This window comes from Borostomias antarcticus (genome assembly GCF_949987555.1).
Source record: "Borostomias antarcticus genome assembly, chromosome: 1".
Lineage (NCBI taxonomy): Eukaryota > Metazoa > Chordata > Actinopteri > Stomiiformes > Stomiidae > Borostomias > Borostomias antarcticus.
The window spans coordinates 40,587,673-40,588,077 of record NC_140234.1 but is presented as its reverse complement, the minus strand read 5'-3'; positions in this window follow the sequence as shown (position 1 = coordinate 40,588,077).

Here is a 405-nt window from a genome sequence, read left to right as displayed (position 1 = left end):
CGATTTTCATGACTTTTAATCGAATTTTACTGTTTCCATAAGGCATTTTTAATTCGATACTACTTAATTCGCATAAAACGTGTGGATGGAAAACATGGCTTATGACTACTGTCCCGTTTCCTGTGAGTGTTTATTTGTGTTTATTCTTGTTGATTCTATGTATGCATTTTAACCTGTGTGAAGCACTTCATGAGTCCTCTGTGAGAATTGCTCTATAAATCAAATGTACTCACTTACTAGTGAGTGAATGTGGAAGTCACTGAGCATACTATCTTCTGATGACATCACATGCTACAGGTAAATCTCCATGATCCCACTATGAAACTTCTCCTTGTTTACAGGTACATTGCTTTCAAGGCAAACGTGAAAATGGAAGAAGTTACATTTTTAAATGACAGACATGAC